The sequence below is a fragment of the Bos grunniens genome, chromosome 3 (genome assembly GCF_055505025.1).
Source record: "Bos grunniens cultivar Pamir isolate PY7600 chromosome 3, Bosgru_T2T1.0, whole genome shotgun sequence".
NCBI lineage: Eukaryota > Metazoa > Chordata > Mammalia > Artiodactyla > Bovidae > Bos > Bos grunniens.
In genome coordinates, this window is record NC_141167.1 from 35,161,971 (window position 1) to 35,182,850 (window position 20,880).

At 40.5% G+C, this 20,880-nt stretch overlaps 1 protein-coding gene and 1 long non-coding RNA gene across 24 annotated transcripts in view; one reads left to right on the forward strand and one right to left on the reverse strand.

Moving 5' to 3' along the window:
* The window catches only part of FGGY (FGGY carbohydrate kinase domain containing), a 532,748-nt gene that overhangs the window by 482,120 nt on the left and 29,748 nt on the right, over positions 1-20,880 (forward strand). The gene's annotated exons all lie outside the window — the stretch shown is intronic.
* LOC147375458 (uncharacterized) lies at positions 18,407-20,198 on the reverse strand. Its single transcript, XR_015160128.1, has 3 exons — positions 20,061-20,198; positions 19,125-19,227; positions 18,407-18,571 (listed from the first exon to the last, which is right to left on the reverse strand). It is a non-coding gene; the product is annotated as an uncharacterized LOC147375458 (long non-coding RNA).

Below are 20,880 nucleotides of genomic sequence, written 5' to 3' on the forward strand. Positions count from 1 at the left end.
AACCAGGCACCAGATGGCAAATGAGAGTTGGAAGAAAAGGTAAAGAAAGCTTTCGGTGTTTATTCAAAGATGGGGGAAAAGCCATGACCCAAAATGCCATGGTTTCCACGGAATGGTCACCTGAGGTCACCAAGACCCCAATGTGACCAAAACAAAACTAGAGTAATCTTGATGGGAAGTTGTAGGCAAACCACCACTGTCTTCTGTCAATGGAATACAGCATCAGAAGAAAGTGATAATTGTGGGAAATGAAAGAAAGAGTTAAATAACAGAAGGACCAGAGAGGGACAGGAAGGTGGGAAGAATGGACTTTAGCTGAGTTCTTGCATGAGGCAGGAGCTTTGCACCCTTGGTCTCCTTTAGTCTTTACAACTACCCATTTAGGTATTGGCCAAATTTTATAAAGAAGGAGATTTTGTAAATGGACCAAGAGAGATTAAGTTCCAAGGTCATATCACAGGAATTCCAATCTAGCTATTTCCAGTGCTTTCTGTGTACCTCTCCCAATTAGAGAGAATTCTTATTTCTAATCTTTTATCTTGTTGTCAGACCATGTAATATTTGACACAGAAATACGGCCCTTGAAAGGTTCCATTTACCCTGTAATCACTAATCATTTGTCACAGGCCATGCCCCTGGGAATATGCATGGGTTATAGTTGTGTACCAGACACACAGGGGAATCATATGGCACTCTCTCGCCCCCTCTGCCCACCCCACTGGGTGTGAGGAAGAAGGTAGCCTAGTCAGGTACTGCCTAGAGGGGAGACCAGAGCAGATGCAGACTGGAGAAAAGAGCCTGCCTGAGAGCATAACACCACTTCTGATTCATCACAGACCCCCTTGCACATGCCTTACCCGCCTCTTAGCTTGTCCCTTGGGAATGAGCATCTGTAATGACAAACCAAAGGACATCTTAGTTTTTCAGTGTGTGTGAGTTCATATATACAGGATAGGAAAATTCCAATAATATATTGGTTTCAATGAAGAGTTTAAAGGAACATGAAAGTGTACCTCCACTCCCCAAATCAATCACACCTCTCCTTAGCTTGCAGGTGGACCAGCAGTGCAGAAACTGTGTGCCCACTTGGCAGACCTGTCTCCTGACTCCTCCACTAACTAAGCTTACTTCTGAGGCAGGCCACTCTTTACTTCTAGTTCCTTGTGTCTAAAACAGAATTAACGTGTACTTTGAAAGGCTGTTGTGGGACTTTCTTTCCGTTCTTCTTGCCCCTCTTCTCTCCTTACAGCTGGCCAATCTATTTATGACTATTTAATTTTTTCACTTTTTCCCTTTGTTCTTCTTTTACCAAATCCCAATCGAGGATGAATCCAGCTTTCAACCTTATGCCTGCCTGAAGGCCACTGAACAATATCAGTTCAGTTCGGTTCAATTGCTCAGTCGTGTCTGACTCTTTACGACCCCGTGAATCACAGCACGCCAGGCCTCCCTGTCTATCACCAACTCCCGGAGTTCACTCAAACTCATGTCCATTGAGTCGGTGATGCCATCCAGCCATCTCATCCTCTGTCGTCCCCTTCTCCTCCTGCCCCCAATCCCTCCCAGCATCAGTCTTTTCCAATGAGTCAACTCTTCACATGAGATGGCCAAAGTACTGGAGTTTCAGCTTTAGCATCATTCCTTCCAAAGAATACCCAGGACTGATCTCCTTCAGAATGGACTGGTTGGATCTCCTTGCAGTCCAAGGGACTCAAGAGTCTTCTCCAACACCACAGTTAAAAAGCATCAATTCTTTGGCACTCAGCTTTCTTCACAGTCCAACTCTCACATCCATACATGACCACAGGAAAAACCATAGCCTTGACTAGACAGACCTTTGTTGGCAAAGTAATGTCTCTGCTTTTGAATATGCTCTCTAGGTTGGTCATAACTTTCCTTCCAAGGAGTAAGCGTCTTTTAATTTCATGGCTGCAGTTACCATCTGCAGTGATTTTGGAGCCCAAAAAAAAGTCTGACACTGTTTCCACTGTTTCCCCATCTATTTCCCATGAAGTGATGGGGCCAGATGCCATGATCTTCGTTTTCTGAATGTTGAGCTTTAAGCCAACTTTTTACTCTCCACTTTCATTTTCATCAAGAGGCTTTTGAGTTCCTCTTCACTTTCTGCCATAAGGGTGGTGTCATCTGCATATCTGAGGTTATCGATATTTGTCCCAGCAATCTTGATTCCAGCTTGTGCTTCTTCCAGCCCAGCATTTCTCATGATGTACTCTGCATAGAAGTTAAATAAGCAGGGTGACAATATACAGCCTTGACGTACTCCTTTTCCTATTTGGAATCAGTCTGTTGTTCCATGTCCAGTTCTAACTGTTGCTTCCTGACCTACATATAGGTTTCTCAAGAGGCCAGTCAGGTGGTCTGGTATTCCCATCTCTCTCAGAATTTTCCACAGTTTATTGTGATCCACACAGTCAAAGGCTTTGGCATAGTCAGTAAAGCAGAAATAGGTGTTTTTCGGAACTCTCTTGCTTTTTCGATGATCCAGCGGATGTTGGCAATTTGATCTCTGGTTCCTCTCCATTTTCTAAAACCAGCTTGAACATCAGGAAGTTCACGGTTCACGTATTGCTGAAGCCTGGCTCGGAGAATTTTGAGCATCACTTTACTAGCGTGTGAGATGAGTGCAATTGTGTGGTAGTTTGAGCATTCTTTGGCATTACCTTTCTTTGGGATTGGAATGAAAACTGACCTTTTCCAGTCCTGTGGCCACTGCTGAGTTTTCCAAATTTGCTGGCATATTGAGTGCAGCACTTTCATAGCATCATCTTTCAGGATTTGAAACTGAACACTATAGGGAAACACTATACAGCAATAGGGGGCTTCCCTGGTGGCTCAGCGATAAAGAATCCACCTGCAGTGAAGGAGCTGCAGGAGACCTGGGTTTGATCCCTGGGTTGGGAAGATCCCCTGGAGGAGGGCATGACAACCCACTCCAGTATTCTTGCCTGGAGAATCCCATGGACAGAAAATCCTGGCAGGCTTATTCTGTAGTCACAAAGAGTTGGACACAACTGAAGCGACTTAGCACTCACGCATGCACACATACAACAATAAGTTGTATTGACTTCTAACTTTATGTATGAATGATCCTCAGACAGCCTCCCTCACCCTCTAGTTTCTAGTTGGATTTGGCCACTGGGCACCAGAGGAAGCCTGGAGGGTAGATGGAGCTATTTGTTTCCCCAGATCCCTCCTTGCTGAATTGCCACGGTTTAGCTGATCCATCTACTATGTGTCTATACCATAGACCACAATTCCGGCATGTGGCCCTCTCCCTCGTCCCATCTTCTCTCCAGGTGATGGGAATCACTCCCTCCCCTTGCTGCTTCAGGCCTGGAGGCAGTAAAGGTTCTCCACTGTTGCTAGTCTTTTCCTAAACCTTCTTTAAAACAAACCCTTTGTTAAGCTTTACTTCAGTTACCCAATGTCCATCTGTTTCCTCACAGAAACCAGACTAATACATCAGATCAGTCTCTAATTTTCTGCAACATGATATCAAATCTTCTCCATTCCCAGCCCTGTCTTTCCTCTCACATTCAGGCATATGACCTCCTATTTATCTCAACCCCCAACTACCTCAAAAAGAAAATAAAAGCCATTGGAAAGACACCTCCTGTCAAACCTGTGTTTCTCATATCCAGTGATGTGCTGAAGCTGACTCTCGCCTGCTCCCAGGAGGCAACTGTGGGCATCTCTGCCCTGCTTCACTTTCAGAGACATCACATTTAGTTCAGTTCAGTCACTCAGTTGTGTCCGACTCTGTGATCCCATGGACTGCAGCACGCCAGTCTTCCCTGTCCATCACCAACTCCCAGAGCTTACTCAAATCATGTCCATACAGTTGGTAATACCATCCAACCATCTCATCTTCTGTCATCCCCTTCTCCTCCTACCTTCAGTCTTTCTCAGCATCAGGGTCTTTTCCAATGAGTCAGTTCTTCACATCAGGTGGCCAAAGTATTGGGGCTTCAGCTTCAGCATCAGTCCTTCCAATGAATATTCAGGACTGATTTACTTTAGGGTTGACCGGTTCAATCTCCTTGCAGTCCAAGACACTCTTAAGAGTCTTCTCTAATACCACAGTTCAAAAGCATCAATTCTCGGCACTCAGCTTTCTTTATAGTCCAACTCTCACATCCTTACATGACCACTGGAAAAACCATAGCTTTGACTAGATGGACCTTTGTTGGCAAAGTAATATCTCTGCTTTTTAATATGCTGTCTAGGTTGGTCATAGCTTTTCTTCCAAGGAGCAAGTGTCTTTTAATTTCACGGCTGCAGTCGATTTTGGAGCCCCCAAAAATAAAATCTCTCACTGTTTCCATTGTTTCCTCATGAAATCAGCCATAGTGGAAGTCTTTACACCCCAGTGCTATGAATCAGAGCCTTTTTTTTTTTTTAATAGAACCAGTTGTTGAGCATTTATCAGCATGCCACTGCTTACATCCAGATGCAGCCTTTTGCTCCTTTACATTTGGTATAGTGGAAGAGACACCCCACCTGTTATCAGAGGCTCTCCACCTCCCACTACGTTTGATAATCCATCGATCTCTTCCTCTGGCGTATTTAGCCTCTCCTTCCATACTAACTCCTCATCAACATTTAAACCTGCTCTAAACTTGTGCTGTCCCACACTGAAGCCACTCATCAGACATAGTTACTGAGCACTTGAAATGTGGCCAGTGCAAACTTAAATGTGTAGAAGACACACCAGATTTCAAAGATTTAGTATGAATACAAGAACATAGACTATTTCATTAATAATTTTTATATTGTTGAAAAGATATTTGGGATATAATAGGGTAAATAAAAGACATTAAAATAAAGTTCAGCAATTTCTTTTCACTTTTTTAAATGGCTTCTAGGAAATTTAAAATTACTTACAGAATTCACATTATTTCTATTGGACAGTGCTACCACAAACTCTCATCTTAAAAATAAAGTCTCTTCTTCTCCCTATCAGCCCCTCCAGTTACTGCCTCTCACAGTCAAAAATGCTTTAAAAAGTGGCCACTGTCATTGTGATTTTCTTTATTTTAAATAGATCTATTTATTTAGTTTTGGTTGTTCCGGGTCTTCGTTGCTATGCGGGCTCTTCTCTGCTTGTGGTGAGCGGGGGCTACTCTCTAGCTGCTGTGCACCAGTTTCTCCCTGGGGTGGCTCCTCTTGTTGCTGAGCATGGGCTCTAGGCATGTGGGCTTCAGAAGTTATGGTGTGTGGGCACTAGAGCACAGGCTCAATAGTTTTGACACAGGGGTTCAGTTGCTCTGTGGCATGTGGGATCTTCCCAGATCAGGGATCGAACCCATGTCTCCTGCATTGGCAGGAGAATTCTTTACCACTCAGCCACCAGGGAAGCCCTGTCATGATTTTCTTACACACCACCTCTCTCCTCAACCAAAGATGATCTGCCTTCCTGTTCCACAAATCTACCAGAATCATGCTAGTTTAGGTCACTAATGCTAACCTAGGTCATTGCACACCACAAAGGACTGTCCGGGCCTTACCCTGCTTTACCCTGAGCAGCAGTTTGCAATGTGGCGTACTCACTTCATTGAAACACTTTTCTTTTTATTTTTTTAACTTGATTAAAGTATAGTTGAGTTACACTATTGTGTTAATTTCCACTGTACAGCAAATTCCATTATTCATATATAAATATATATATGCATTCTTTTTGTATTCTTTTCCATTATGGTTTATCACAGGATACTGAATATAGTTCTCTGTGCCTACAGTAGGACCTTGTTACCCGCAAATTCCCAGTCCATTCCCCCCCACTGACTCTCCCTCCCCTTGGCAAACACAAGTCTGTTCTCTCTGGCTATGAGTCTGTTCCTGTTTCATAGATAAGTTCATTTGGAAACACTTTCCCATTGACAGCATACTTTCTTGATTTTCCTCCTACTGAGATGCTCATAACGCTGCTTTCCAGATTCCTTGTCAGCTCCTGTCTCTCCTCTACCTAGAATTCTGTGTTGGTCTTCTATAAGATTTTGTCCTTCTCATCTACTTCTTTTTTTTTTTTTTTTTTTTCTAATTTTATTTTATTTTTAATCTTTACATAATTGTATTAGTTTTGCCAAATATCAAAATGAATCCGCCGCAGGTATACATGTGTTCCCCATCCCGAACCCTCCTCCCTCTTCCCTCCTCATACCAACCCTCTGGGTCGTCCCAGTGCACCAGCCCCAAGCATCCAGCATCGTGCATCGAACCTGGACTGGCAACTCGTTTCCTACATGATATTTTACATGTTTCAATGCCATTCTCCCAAATCTTCCCACCCCCTCCCTCTCCCACAGAGTCCATAAGACTGTTCTATACATCAGTGTCTCTTTTGCTGTCTCGTATACAGAGTTATTGTTACCATCTTTCTAAATTCCATATATATGCGTTAGTATACTGTATTTATGTTTTTCCTTCTGGCTTACTTCACTCTGTATAATAGGCTCCAGTTTCATCCACCTCATTAGAACTGATTCAAATGTATTCTTTTTAATGGCTGAGTAATACTCCATTGTGTATATGTACCACAGCTTTCTTATCCATTCATCTGCTGATGGACATCTAGGTTGCTTCCATGTCCTGGCTATTATAAACAGTGCTGCGATGAACATTGGGGTACACGTGTCTCTTTCCCTTCTGGTTTCCTCAGTGTGTATGCCCAGCAGTGGGATTGCTGGATCATAAGGCAGTTCTATTTCCAGTTTTTTAAGGAATCTCCACACTGTTCTCCATAGTGGCTGTACTAGGTTGCATTCCCACCAACAGTGTAAGAGGGTTCCCTTTTCTCCACACCCTCTCCAGCATTTATTATTTGTAGACTTTTGGATTGCAGCCATTCTGACTGGTGTGAAATGGTACCTCATAGTGGTTTTGATTTGCATTTCTCTGATAATGAGTGATGTTGAGCATCTTTTCATGTGTTTGTTAGCCATCTGTATGTCTTCTTTGGAGAAATGTCTATTTAGTTCTTTGGCCCATTTTTTGATTGGGTCATTTATTTTTCTGGAGTTGAGCTGTAGGAGTTGCTTGTATATTTTTGAGATTAGTTGTTTGTCGGTTGCTTCATTTGCTATTATTTTCTCCCATTCTGAAGGCTGTCTTTTCACCTTGCTAATAGTTTCCTTTGATGTGCAGAAGCTTTTAAGGTTAATTAGGTCCCATTTGTTTATTTTTGCTTTTATTTCCAATATTCTGGGAGGTGGGTCATAGAGGATCCTGCTGTGATGTATGTCAGAGAGTGTTTTGCCTATGTTCTCCTCTAGGAGTTTTATAGTTTCTGGTCTTACGTTTAGATCTTTAATCCATTTTGAGTTTATTTTTGTGTATGGTGTTAGAAAGTGGTCCAGTTTCATTCTTTTACAAGTGGTTGACCAGATTTCCCAGCACCACTTGTTAAAGAGATTGTCTTTAATCCATTGTATATTCTTGCCTCCTTTGTCAAAGATAAGGTGTCCATATGTGCCTGGATTTATCTCTGGGCTTTCTATTTTATTCCATTGATCAATATTTCTGTCTTTGTGCCAGTACCATACTGTCTTGATAACTGTGGCTTTGTAGTAGAGCCTGAAGTCAGGTAGGTTGATTCCTCCAGTTCCATTCTTCTTTCTCAAGATCGCTTTGGCTATTCGAGGTTTTTTGTATTTCTATACAAATTGTGAAATTATTTGTTCTAGCTCTGTGAAGAATACTGTTGGTAGCTTGATAGGGATTGCATTGAATCTATAAATTGCTTTGGGTAGTATACTCATTTTCACTATATTGATTCTTCCAATCCATGAACATGGTATATTTCTCCATCTAGTAGTGTCCTCTTTGATTTCTTTCACCAGTGTTTTATAGTTTTCTATATATAGGTCTTTAGTTTCTTTAGGTAGATATATTCCTAAGTATTTTATTCTTTCCGTTGCAATGCTGAATGGAATTGTTTCCTTAATTTCTCTTTCAGTTTTCTCATTATTAGTGTATAGGAATGCAAAGGATTTCTGTGTGTTGATTTTATATCCTGCAACTTTACTATAGTCATTGATTATTTCTAGTAATTTTCTGGTGGAATCTTTAGGGTTTTCTATGTAGAGGATCATGTCATCTGCAAATAGTGAGAGTTTTACTTCTTCTTTTCCAATTTGGATTCCTTTTATTTCTTTTTCTGCTCTGATTGCTGTGGCCAAAACTTCCAAAACTATGTTGAATAGTAATGGTGAAAGTGGGCACCCTTGTCTTGTTCCTGACTTTAGAGGAAATGCTTTCAATTTTTCACCATTGAGGATAATGTTTGCTGTGGGTTTGTCATATATAGCTTTTATTATGTTGAGGTATGTTCCTTCTATTCCTGCTTTCTGGAGAGTTTTTATCATAAATGGATGTTGAATTTTGTCAAAGGCTTTCTCTGCATCTATTGGGATAATCATATGGTTTTTATTTTTCAATTTGTTAATGTGGTGTATTACATTGATTGATTTGCGGATATTGAAGAATCCTTGCATCCCTGGGATAAAGCCCACTTGATCATGGTGTATGATCTTTTTAATGTGTTGCTGGATTCTGATTGCTAGAATTTTGTTAAGGATTTTTGCATCTATGTTCATCAGTGATATTGGCCTGTAGTTTTCTTTTTTTGTGGCATCTTTGTCAGGTTTTGGTATTAGGGTGATGGTGGCCTCATAGAATGAGTTTGGAAGTTTACCTTCCTCTGCAATTTTCTGGAAGAGTTTGAGCAGGATAGGTGTGAGCTCTTCTCTAAATTTTTGGTAGAATTCAGCTGTGAAGCCGTCTGGACCTGGGCTTTTGTTTGCTGGAAGATTTTTGATTACAGTTTCAATTTCCATGCTTGTGATGGGTCTGTTAAGATTTTCTATTTCTTCCTGGTCCAATTTTGGAAAGTTGTACTTTTCTAAGAATTTGTCCATTTCTTCCACGTTGTCCATTTTATTGGCATATAATTGTTGATAGTAGTCTCTTATGATCCTTTGTATTTCTGTGTTGTCTGTTGTGATATCTCCATTTTCGTTTCTAATTTTGTTGATTTGATTTTTCTCCCTTTGTTTCTTGATGAGTCTGGCTAATGGTTTGTCAATTTTATTTATCCTTTCAAAGAACCAGCTTTTGGTTTTGTTGATTTTTGCTATGGTCTCTTTTGTTTCTTTTACATTTATTTCTGCCCTAATTTTTAAGATTTCTTTCCTTCTACTAACCCTGGGGTTCTTCATTTCTTCCTTTTCTAGTTGCTTTAGGTGTAGAGTTAGGTTATTTATTTGACTTTTTTCTTTTTCTTGAGGTGTGCCTGTATTGCTATGAACTTTCCCCTTAGGACTGCTTTTACCGTGTCCCACAGGTTTGGGGTTGTTGTGTTTTCATTTTCATTCGTTTCTATGCAAATTTTGATTTCTTTTTTGATTTCTTCTGTGATTTGTTGGTTATTCAGTAGTGTGTTGTTCAGCCTCCATATGTTGGAATTTTTAATAGTTTTTCTCCTGTAATTGAGATCTAATCTTACTGCATTGTGGTCATAAAAAATGCTTGGAATGATTTCTATTTTTTTGAATTTACCAAGGCTAGCTTTATGGCCCAGGATGTGATCTATCCTGGAGAAGGTTCCATGTGCGCTTGAGAAAAAGGTGAAATTCATTGTTTTGGGATGAAATGTCCTATAGATATCAATTAGGTCTAACTGGTCTATTGTATCGTTTAAAGTTTGTGTTTCCTTGTTAATTTTCTGTTTAGTTGATCTATCCATAGGTGTAAGTGGGGTATTAAAGTCTCCCACTATTATTGTGTTATTATTAATTTCTCCTTTCATACTTGTTAGCATTTGTCTTACATACTGTGGTGCTCCCGTGTTGGGTGCATATATATTTATAATTGTTATATCTTCTTCTTGGATTGATCCTTTGATCATTATGTAGTGACCTTCTTTGTCTCTTTTCACAGCCTTTGTTTTAAAGTCTATTTTATCTGATATAAGTATTGCTACTCCTGCTTTCTTTTGGTCCCTATTTGCATGGAAAATCTTTTTCCAGCCCTTCACTTTCAGTCTGTATGTGTCCCCTGTTTTGAGGTGGGTCTCTTGTAGACAACATATGTAGGGGTCTTGTTTTTGTATCTATTCAGCCAGTCTTTGTCTTTTGGTTGGGGCATTCAACCCATTTACGTTTAAGGTAATTACTGATAAGTATGATCCCGTTGCCATTTACTTTATTGTTTTGGGTTCGAGTTTATACACCGTTTTTGTGTTTCCTGTCTAGAGAATATCCTTTAGTATTTGTTGGAGAGCTGGTTTGGTGGTGCAGAATTCTCTCAGCTTTTGCTTGTCTGAAAAGCTTTTGATTTCTCCTTCATACTTGAATGAGATCCTTGCTGGGTACAATAATCTGGGCTGTAGGTTATTTTCTTTCATCATTTTAAGTATGTCTTGCCATTCCCTCCTGGCTTGAAGAGTTTCTATTGAAAGATCAGCTGTTATCCGTATGGGAATTCCCTTGTGTGTTATTTGTTGTTTTTCCCTTGCTGCTTTTAATATTTGTTCTTTGTGTTTGATCTTTGTTAATTTGATTAATATGTGTCTTGGGGTGTTTCTCCTTGGGTTTATCCTGTTTGGGACTCTCTGGGTTTCTTGGACTTGGGTGATTATTTCCTTCCCCATTTTAGGGAAGTTTTCCACTATTATCTCCTCAAGTATTTTCTCATGGTCTTTCTTTTTGTCTTCTTCTTCTGGAACCCCTATGATTCGAATGTTGTAGCGTTTAATATTGTCCTGGAGGTCTCTGAGATTGTCCTCATTTCTTTTGATTCGTTTTTCTTTTATCCTCTCTGATTCATTTATTTCTACCATTCTATCTTCTAATTCACTAATCCTGTGTTCTGCCTCTGTTATTCTACTATTTGTTGCCTCCAGAGTGTTTTTAATTTCACTTATTGCATTATTCATTATATATTGACTCTTTTTTATTTCTTCTAGGTCCTTGTTAAACCTTTCTTGCATCTTCTCAATCCTTGTCTCCAGGCTATTTATCTGTGATTCCATTTTAGTTTCAAGATTTTGGATCAATTTCACTATCATTATTCGGAATTCTTTATCAGGTAGATTCCCTATCTCTTCCTCTTTTGTTTGGTTTGGTGGGCATTTATCCTGTTCCTTTATCTGCTGAGTATTCCTCTGTCTCTTCATCTTGTTTAAATTGCTGAGTTTGGGGTGTCCTTTCTGTATTCTGGCAGTTTGTGGAGTTCTCTTTATTGTGGCGTTTCCTCACTGTGTGTGGGTTTGTACAGGTGGCTTGTCAAGGTTTCCTGGTTAGGGAAGCTTGTGTCGGTGTTCTGGTGGGTGGAGCTGTATTTCTTCTCTCTGGAGTGCAATGAAATGTCCAGTAATGATTTATGAGATGTCTATAGTTTTGGGGTGACTTTGGGCAGCCTGTATCTTGAAGCTCAGGGCTGTGTTCCTTTGTTGCTAGAGAATTTGGTATGTCTTGCCCTGGAATTTATTGGCCCTTGTGTGGTGCTTGGTTTCAGTGTCGGTATGGATGCGTTTGATGAGCTCCCGTCAATTAATGTTCCTTGGAGTCAGGAGTTCCCTGGAGTCAGGGTTTGGACTTAAGTCTCCTGCTTCCGGTTATTGGTCTTATTTTTACAGTAGTTTCAAAACTTCTCCTTCTATACAGCACCATTGATAAAACATCTACATTAAAGATGAAAAGTTTCTCTACAGTGAGGGTCACTCAGAGAGGTTCACAGGGTTACATGGAGAAGAGAAGAGGGAGGAGGGAGTTAGAGGTGACCCAAATGAGATGAGGTGAATCAATAGTGGAGAGAGTGGGCTAGCCAGTAGTCACTTCCTTATGTGCACTCCACAACTGGACCACTCAGAGATGTTCATGGGGTTATACAGAGAAGAGAAGAAGGAGGAAGGTAACAGAGGTGGCCAGAAGGATAAAAGGGGGGAATGAAAAGGAGGGAGACAGATCCAGCCAGTAATCAGTTCCCTAAGTGTTCTCCACCGTCTGGAACACACAGAATTTCACAGAGTTGGGTAGAGTAGAGAGGGGTTAGGGAGGAGACACAGGCGACCTGGTGGAGAAAAAGGAGAGTCCAAAGGGAGAGAGAGCAGTCAAGCCAGTAATCTCACTCCCTAGTGAAAAATGGGTCCTGAAGATTGGGTCCTTAAAGGTACAAAATTGGTAACAAATACATAAAAGCAAAAATTAAAAATCTAGAGTAGAGTTTGGAATTTCAAAAATATGATGTTAAAGAAAAGAAGAAGGAAAAGAAAGAGAGAAAAAACGAACAAACAAAAACAAACAAGGTCACGAAAATTATAAAGAAAGTACAGGTACAAAATTGATAACTAATACCAGAAAGCAAAAATTAAAAATCTAGAGTAGAGTTTGGAATTTCAAAAATACGATGTTAAAGAAAAGAAGAAGGAAAAGAAAGAGAGAAAAAACGAACAAACAAAAACAAACAAGGTCGCAAAAATTATAAAGAAAATACAGGTACAAAATTGATAACTAATACCAGAAAGCAAAAATTAAAAATCTAGAGTAGAGTTTGGAATTTCAAAAATACAATGTTAAAAAAAAAAAAAGAAGAAGAAGAAGAAGAAAAATAAAGAGAGAAAACAAACAAACAAATATGAACAATGTCACAAAAATTATAAAGAAAATACAGGTACAAAATTGATATCAAATACCAAAAAGCATAAATTAAAAATCTAGAGTAAAGTTTGGAATTTCAGATATACAATGTTATATAAAAGAAGAAGAGAAAGAAACAGAGAAGGAAAAAAAAAAAAAAAAGTCAGAAATTATATAAAAAAAAAAAAACTATAGGTACAAAATTGATAAAATATACCAAAAAGTGAAAATTAAAAATCTAGAGTAGAGTTTGGAATTTCAAAAATACAATGTTAAAGAAAAGAAGAAAAAAACAAAAATAAACAAAAAACAAGGTCAAAAAATTATAAAATATATATATATGAAGTTTGCTGAAGAAGAAAAAAATAGGGTCTTTTTTTTTTTTTTTTTTTTGCAAAGTAATAGGTTATAAAAGTGAAATTTAAAGAAACAATAGAGGACTTAAAAAAAATTTTTTTTAATTAAAAAAAAAAAGGAAAGAATGATTGTAAAAATAATAAAAATATATCTAGGACTTTTTTGTTTTTTTTTTTGTGGGTGTTGTGGGTTCAGTTCATTTTTGGCTAGTTCCTTGGTCAGATTTATATTTCTCAAGATCTATAGGCCCCTTCCTATGTAGTCCGTAGTAACCACAGGGTTTTGATCTATTGCCTGTAGCTTCCAAGGCGTTTCCCTCTGTTATATCTTCTTCTGTTTGCTAGTCTCTTCAGTATCTGGTTTCCGCCCTGACACAAAGGGCACGGTGGAGGACACTTTTTTTTTCTTTTTTTCTTTTTTTTTTTAGGCTTACTTGTTCAGTCGCGCTGTGGGGAGGGAGGGAGGGAGGGAGGGATGCTGCAAACAAATAACACTGGCGTGGGCTCGCAGTGCCTCAGCCACCCTGGGTCTGCCCCTGCTCACGGTGCGTGTAGCCTCCCTGTCCACACTGCTCGGACTCTAGGTTGTTCCGCCGGGAACAATCTGAGGCTGGCCCTGGGCTGCATGCACCTCCCAGGTCCAAGCCGCTCAGGTTCAGGCACTCGGGTAGTCCTCAGAGGCGCAGACTCAGTTGGGCCTGCGTTTTGTGCTCTTCCCAGGTCCGAGCAGCTCAGGTGATGAGGTGTTTGGCGAGCGCCAATGCTGCGACTTATCGCCTCCCTGCCACTCGGTTATCTGGGTGTTAAAACCGGCGCACCTTCTCAGGCAGATGTTGACCGTCCAGACCCCCAAGAAGTTTTAGTTAGCAAAGAAGCCTGCTTACAGTTTTATAGATAATGTCTCTCTGGGGCTGCGATTGCCCCCTTCCGGCTCTGGCTGCCTGTCACCGGAGGGGGAAGATCTGCAGCCGGCTATCTCTGTTCAGTCCTTTGTTCCATGCGCGGGCCTGGCGGTCTTAGGTTAGGGCTGGCTTTTCGCGTGGTAGATATCCCACAGTCTGGTTTGCTAGCCCAAATTATTTCACTCAGATAGCGCTCAGGGTATTCAGGCCAGATTCTTACTCTCAGTGATGCAGCCCACGCCGCGCCTCCCTGCCCAGCCCCAGCTTGCTAATGGCGGATGCAGGCGTCTGCGCTGCTTCTCCGCTGGGGGAGTTACCGTAGGGCTCGCAATCTGCGAGTTTTAATTGTTTATTTATTTTTTCTCCCTGTTATGTTGCCCTCTGTGCTTCCAAAGCTCGGCACGGATTCGGCAGTGAGAAGGTTTCCTGGTGTTTGGAAACTTCTCTCTTTTTAAGATTCCCTTCCCGGGATGGAACTCCGTCCCTCCCTCTTTTGTCTCTTTTTTTTTGTTTTTAATATTTTTTCCTACCTCCTTTCGAAGAGTTGGGTTGCTTTTCTGGGTGCCTGATGTCCTCTGCCGGCATTCAGAAGTTGTTTTGTGGAATTTACTCGACGTTTAAATGCTCTTTTGATGAATTTGTGGGGGAGAAAGTGTTCTCCCCGTCCTACTCTTCCGCCATCTTCCCTCTCATCTACTTCTAAGGATTCATTTTCTATTGATATGCAAGCAGCTGTACATCTGCACTTAAAGGTCTCACAGGCATCTCAACTTAAACAGGTTCAAACCTGAACTCAGCATCTCCACCTCTGCCTGCAAAACTGGCGCTAGCTTAGGACATGGCAGTATTGGTAATGGTACCACATCTACTTAATCACTTCTGCCAGGACCTCAAGGACATTCGTAGCCCACCCTCTTCTTCCTCCACTGTGGTCTCTCCTGGTCTCTTTCTAAACTACTCGTTGTGTCTCTTTAATTCTCCACTTTGCTTTAATTCCACAGTCCCACCCTAGTCCAAGCCACCATCAGCTCTCACACGGACTTCTCCAAGAGCCTCTTGAATGGGTTCCCTACCACCACTTTTACCACTCTAATCCATTCTCTACACATCTGCCAAAGTGATCTTTTACAAACTTGAATAGGATGCTTTAGCTTAAAAACCTTCAGTGTCTTCCCCTTGACTTTGGCATAATGTCGGAAACCTTTAACATGATGTTAAGAGGCCACCCCAGAACCTATTCCTGCCTTCATTTGTAGCTTTGTCTGTTTTCACTCTTTGCCTGCATTCTGTCTACTCAAACCACCTTGGACTTCTTTTAGTTCTTTGAATGCACCATATAATCTTGACTTGGGACCTGAAAATATGCCTTTTCTTCAGCCTGGGACCCTCTTCATCAGTTTTCTTTAACTGTTTGCCCATGTCCTAGTGAACCTTCAGATAGTTCGCTAAGCCCCCAAACTAGTTTTGTCTTCATCTGGCGCTCTCACATAGCTCCTGTGTTTTTCTAATAGACTCTGAACTCCATGAGGTCAAGGATCAGAGCCATCTGATTCACTTATGTATCCACAGTGCCTAGTACAATGTCTGGCACACAGTAGGTCCTCAATAACTATTTGTTGAACAGTAAAACATTATCTGACTCAGACTTCTCGTTTTGGAGATGAGGAAACTAGTATCCAAAGAAAGGAAGCAATTCATTCAAAATTACAGAGCCCAGACTGAGATTCATACAGGACCAGAGCCTCCTGATTTCCAGGTCAGTCTTCTTTCCAGTACATCATGTGTTTGTCAATAACTTAGTAAACAGAGGGAAGTAGACTGAATTCCCTATGTTTTGAGAAAGCCAGCGCAAGCTCATGTTCATAAACACAGCTGACATAGTTGTTATTTTCTTTGTTTTATGTAAAAGGCCTGGAAGTCCAACCCAAAAGTAAACTCCGTATTTCTAAACCTACAAACTCCTACAACTTTTATTGCCTACAGGCCCCATTCTGCTTATTGTACTTCTTCCTTCCCTGCATTAACCAGAGGCATCAGCTGGTTCAGGGTTGAGCAATGCCTTCATTCCATGCTTTTTATCAATCCCCTGCCGAGGCAGCATGTCACATGTAGCAGAAGATTAGGAAGTGCTGTCTTTAAATAGTAGTGCTCAAGAAAACAATATAAGATCCTGTATAGTGTTGGGATGGAGATAGTGGAGATTTTTATAAAAATAACAAATTTTTTAGCTCTCACTTGTGCCAGGCACTAAATTAGATGGTTTGCATATATTTTCTCTTGTCTTACTAACTCTATGAGTAATTATTTCTATTGTTTCTGTTTTACAGATGAGTAAACTGAGGCATAAAGAGGTTATTAAATCGCCTAAGCCATTCATTTAAAAGAGCCAAGGCTCTGATCTAGTCAGTCCAGAACCCATGATCTTAATGGTGTGATATCTGAAAGTGAAGAATAGGTTGACCTGACAGGAAATACCAAAAAGTACAATTGAGGGAGATCCCATAGTTGATTTATACAGATATCCCATCTCTAATTCATTCATTCATTGATCTGTCTACTCATTCGTTCTTTTACTCTCTCAACATTACTTATTGAAAAGTCACATTATATCTATTGTTGAGGATACTGGTAAAATTAATGGCCTCTCTCCTCTGAGCTCTCACTGTCTAGTGTAAGAAACATAAGTAAAAAGATATTTATCCTACTGCATGCCAAGTGCTAAGATACAGGGGGCTTTGGGACACAAGAGAAGCTTATAAACCAACTTAAAAGGACACATATGAGTTATCCTGGACCTGCCTGCCGTGCTTTCTTTACCCTGTGTACCTCTGCTCTCTCCTTCCTTCCCGGTTTCCCTCCAGGCTTTCTCATGCTTTTGGAGCTTTGCCGACATCTTCAGCCTCCTCTACTCCTGGTTTCAGACACATCCTCCCTGCTTGTCTTTGTCCTACTAATGTAGGTTTGAAATGCATTCTGGCATAGCCGGAAGCACATCTGTATCATAAAGCAGTCTAAGGCCAACCCAAAGGCTAGACCAGGATGTGCATGCCCCACTTCTAATGTGACTCTGATCTAGGAGAGTTGGAAATCTAAAACATGGAGCTTTAAGGAGTGTGGAGGACAAAATAGATGGAAAAATACCTGCGTCTTAGAAAATGTGGTTATTTACCAGCCTAAACACAGAGAAATTGACTAGTGACTACCCAACATCCCTTGGAGCTCAGTCATCATGTCTTGCATGTTCTACACCACTTTTTCATGATCTTATAGGATATTAGCCTCTGTGCAATGGGGGGATTTTTGATTTTACAACGGAGTATAATAAAATATATCAGATTTGGAACATTAAAAAATGTTAATGCCATTACATTTTTATTTTCTGCTATCAATTATGGTACCTGATCTGTTAACCAAAAAAATCTTCACAATACAAAATTAGCTTTGAAACAGGAAGTGTAAATTTCCAAGGTATTTGGACCGTGAGAACTTTCAGGATCCTGTATTTTCTCAAGTTGCAATCTCCCCTCAGCCCACTCCTTCCTAAACTTTGTTTTTCTCCTACAGTCATAAATGAAGCATATTCCTGCTAAGGAATGTCTGTGGATTAGATGTATCAATTGAATTTGACAAATAAAAGAGAATCAGTGGTGACTCTTATTGATCAGCGTTTGATTTAATGGACAGGGACTCACCCCTATATATGGAAGAAATAAGTCAGAAAAGGTATATAGACTGAAAAAAGGGACTGAGATTCTGGCAATAACTGTCAGGTGGAGGAAGACATATGATAGGAATGATGTGGCAAACAAGATTAAATTAATGGGCAACTGAAGTCAGAAAGTGGCAATTATAATATTGAAAACACTTCAAAACCATAAGTCTCAAGCATTGGATGGGTCTTGTAAACAGACACTGAAGTCTTACATGATGATGACAAACCCCTAGATGGATAGGGAGATGATATCTAAGCCTTAGGCTCATTTGACGTCAACAAGAGGCTAATGATGACAGCACAGAGATGCAGAGGAACTAAATATGATTATATCTCTATCGTTAGATGGCATAAAACTCAGAGTAGAGGTTTTTGCTTGCAGATGGAGAAGCAATCATCCAGAAATGATGATAAGGAGCCATGAGATTGTTAACATCCACCACCTTCCCTAATCCACCCACCCCACCAACCTGAAACATATATCCAAGTATTAGTAATGCATGTTAACTCTTACTTTTAATAAAGCTTCTGGGAAAATAAGGTTTGTTTCAGTTGATGGGTAAATAGTAGTAGTAATAATAACAACAACGGGGTCGCTAAGAGTTGGACACGACTGAGCGACTTCACTTTCACTTTTCACTTTCATGCATTGGAGATGGAAATGGCAACCCACTCCAGTGTTCTTGCCTGGAGAACCCCAGGGATGGCGGAGCCTGGTGGGCTGCCGTCTATGGGGTCACACAGAGTCAGACATGACTGAAGTGACGCAGCAGCAGCAGCAGGGTTTGAATTATGGTCTCTTTTATCACCAAAGCCTTTGTTCCACAGTGAATGGTTAAGAATAGAATTCCAAAACTGTTTGTCTCCTCATCTTTCAGTTGGGGATGTGAAGTAGGTAAAGTGTTTAATGGGGTTTCCCAAGTGGCGCAATGGTAAAGAATCCACCTGCAATGCGGGAGACACAAGAGACATGAGTTCAGTCCTTGGGTCATGAAGATCCCTTAGAGAGAGTAGAAAATGGCAACTGGCTCCAGTATTCTTGCCTGGAAAATTCCATAGGAGCCTGGCAATACAGTCAGTGAGGTCGCAAAGAATCATACACAACTTAGTGACTCAACAACAGCAACAACAAAGCGTTTAATAGAGTATTGGGCCATTAGCTGCTGTTATTATTTTTGTTGTTGAGTTATTATTAATAGTAGTATTTCTGTCATAGCTCACTGCAGTACTCAGCCAGAAATATCAGCAGGACCATTTCTTTTTCAGTCAATAACAGATTATTAAATGGGTGATAACTTGCAGTTTTGAAGTCTATAATCTGATGCTTTTAGCAAGAAGCTTGATATTTTGCCTTTGAGAAAACTCAGAAGAGCCAAGTCAAACCAATGTAAGTAGGATGAATAGTTGCTCAATTATTCATTTTAGGGCCCAAACCCTTTGCAACCAGGCCCTGTATTAGGACTGCATCTCAAAATATCACAGTGGTAGGTATCCTTACCTATTATGGGACCTCTCTCCTCTGCCATGATTGTATGACTGAGTTGGAATAGGCTGTACCTTGCTGAGGAAACATGGTAGGTATATTCCCTCTTAGAGTGAACCTAGTTAAATAAAATAAATAAATAAAATAAAATGTACCATTGAGAGTAACCGGTTCATTTGTCAACTGAAAGTTAATCAAAAAAAGACATGTACATGGAACCAACAGATTGCAAAGCTGGCAAAGATTTTAGAAATAATCTAATCCAATCCCTTTATTTTGCTGATAAGGAAAGTGAGTCCCAGGGAAGGCTAGAGCCTTACTCAGGGTCATACAGCTGGCAATAATTTTGTTTGCTTCAAAAATTAATATGAACAGTCTTTCCATACATCAACGAATCTTCCTGCCTTTGTGAGCACAATATCATAACTATAATTGAATTTGTCTTTGATGGTGGAGAAAGCAAGCTTTTAGGGTTTAACAGGGCCTTAAAGTCATCAGAGCAAGATAAATTGTCTTGAACTAATGCTGGAGATCTATTAACTTGTGAGCTTGTCAAGGAATAGGCCTGGTCTTATTCATGAGTTAAAGCAAGTTTCAAATCCTAGCTAATCCATCTACTAGCTTAGGAAAGTCACTTAACCGCTCTGAGCCTCTGTTTGCTCATTATAAATTTAGATAATAAGTCCTTCATTACAGAATGTTTGTGAGCATCAAATGAGGCAAGATATAGATACACAGTGCCTCACCAGAACAGACACTTAATTAGTGTATACTTTCAAATAACCTTCAGCTAACATCCTCCTAAAAGCTAAGGATACATCAATGAATAAGAAAGCCAAGGACCTGATTTCATAGAGCTTAGGTTCACAAGGAAGGAGTAGATGTGAAAGCCAAGGAAGAAATAGACAGGAAGCAAGGATGCAGATAAATTAACAATATAATTTCACATACAGGTTAGGTAGATTGATGCCATGTATTTAAAATTATAAATGAGGCGTGAGTCTTTATGTCATGATTCGTGATGAAGACTCACTTTCCTTTCTCTCATCCTTTCTTGCCTCTCAATTGTTGTTGTCACGGAGGTTACACAGAATACCAGGTGCAGGTCAAAAGATGAGTGTGTCAAAACGAAAAACAAAATAAATAGGAGAACAACGAGCCATTTCTTAACACTTGCTGGAGGAGAATCACATTGCTATACTTTGTTTTTCTTCGGAGGGGTCATGTGCCTCAGCCCACACATTAGCATGTGAACTTGTTGTTCCAGTCAAATGAGTCAGAGTTCCTCAAGAAGGCATATTCATGTATTTCAGAGCTATGTGTCAGCACCTTTGAAAAAAGGTACAGTGTTCTGTATTGGTGTGTCTCACAAACGCACACACATCGATCACATGGCTAATCAGCAGCAGAAGTGGGATTTGAACTCAAGCCCAGGGGACTCAGGGCTTCCCTGGTGGCTGCCTTGAAGAGGGAAATGGCAACCCACTCCAGTATTCTTGGGAAATCCCACGGACAGAGGAGCCTGGCAGGCTACAATCCACGGAGTCACAAGAGTTGAACACGACTTATTAAACCACCACCACCAGGGGACTCAGGCACGAGGTTTTTGCATCGCAAGGAGGACAGGAGGGTTACGCCTGAGTGTAGGGCTAAGCAAAAGCCTGGAGTCAGAGGTGGGTCTGAATTCTAGCTTTACTGCATATTCGCTTTCTTACCTTGGGCAAATTCCTCATACTCTCTCCGTTCACTTCTTGGCCCATAAAGTGAAGAT